Source organism: Mastacembelus armatus, unplaced genomic scaffold (assembly GCF_900324485.2).
Source record: "Mastacembelus armatus unplaced genomic scaffold, fMasArm1.2, whole genome shotgun sequence".
NCBI lineage: Eukaryota > Metazoa > Chordata > Actinopteri > Synbranchiformes > Mastacembelidae > Mastacembelus > Mastacembelus armatus.
In genome coordinates this window covers 275534-277063 of record NW_022872898.1, presented here as the reverse complement: position 1 = coordinate 277063, position 1530 = coordinate 275534, and the positions used below count along the sequence as shown (strand labels likewise).

Here is a 1530-nt window from a genome sequence, read left to right as displayed (position 1 = left end):
TGACATATTAGGCCAAGGAATAACAAATTCACTTGTTGTACTTTGACACTATTTAAACTCTGGTACAAACAGTGAATTCAGTTTAGCTATAACATGTTTAGACAGGAGCAGGAATGAACTGATTTCATTATTAGCATTTTAGCTTCCTGTGCTTTGAGCGAACCAGTCTAAAAACAGGTCTGATTTGTAACTGAGCTGAAAAAGAGATAAAATGGAAATATTGATTTTTTAAACAACAAATCAAATTGTCTTCTATCAGTAAATTTTCAGTCTATCAGTAAATTTTCAGTTTATTTTCAGAATCACATTAATCAAACAAAATACAATATAATCATGAAACTTTATTGATCATTATATTTATATTATTAAATACATATTATTAGATTTTTGTGGTACAATTTGACGACTGCACATGTTTACTTGTAATAAAGTATTATTTACAGTCTTATGTTTTATATCTTATATATATTCTTTTTGTTAAGTAGCTTGCTCAACACTCAAGTCCCATATGGTCTAGTGGTTAGGATTCTTGGTTTTCACCCAAGTGGCCCGGGTTCAACTCCCGGTATGGGATCTTGTGTTTAATAAGCTTGTATATGCCCAGTTATAGAGCAGTATCTCCAGTTGCAGCAATGACCCCTTCATGCCAGACTCCAGCACATGACACATTCTGCTATTAAACGAAGCTCAGCATCTTCACCCTTTCAGAAAAAGTCCTCTGAGAGGGCATGTGTTAAGATTTGTCTTAAATCTGATTGGTTCACAACATTCCCTGACACTTAAAAAGCTACAGTCACAGTTGGACCTTGTGAACACCAAATATCTACAAAGCAACTGCCTTTTACAGTGGGTACGGAAAGTATTCAGACCCCTTCAAATTTTTCACTCTTTGTGTCATTGCAGCCATTTGCCAAAATCAAAAAAGTTCATTTTATTTCTCATTAATGTACACTCAGCACCCCATCTTGACAGAAAAAAACAGAAATGTAGAAATTTTTGCAAATTTATTAAAAAAGAAAGACTATATCAACTTGAACTTTGCTTTTTAGTGATAAGTTCATAGTGTAACCTGCTGAACTTAAATGGTGAACCAGGTAAATAATATTCCTGTGAGATAGGATAATGAAGCTTAGTGAAATGATAAATTAATCTTTCCAAAATAAACATTTCCATTTTTGCCTGCAGATTTAACTAGGAAAGCAGTTGCCCTGTATGGTCGACCTTTTTGCAATTGGTCCATTGGATTTAGGGTAGTCTACCAAGACCTTTAGTCTCACACAGCATTGGTGGTTCAATGGAAGAATTCTTATGGCAGCACTTATGTCTTCCAGCTTTCAAGGCTGCAGGGGCGAAACGTATCAACCTCTACATTACAAGAATGCAGCTCTATGGTCTCAAGAAATCTCTCTGGTCTCCTTTCTAGAATGGCGCCTGTTAGGTGGCAGCCTGTTACAGCAGCTCCTCTGTTTGTTTTTTTGTTTTTTGCAAGTTTTTTACTGAATTATCATCTGTTAATCCAAGTCAAATCAA

General features: G+C 35.1%; 1 non-coding gene across 1 annotated transcript; it reads left to right on the top strand.

Annotated features, from left to right (window-relative positions):
* The first annotated feature begins 502 nt into the window (after positions 1-502).
* On the top strand, positions 503-574 carry trnae-uuc (transfer RNA glutamic acid (anticodon UUC)). The gene has a single exon. It is a non-coding gene; the product is annotated as a tRNA-Glu (tRNA).
* Positions 575-1530: the final 956 nt, after the last annotated feature.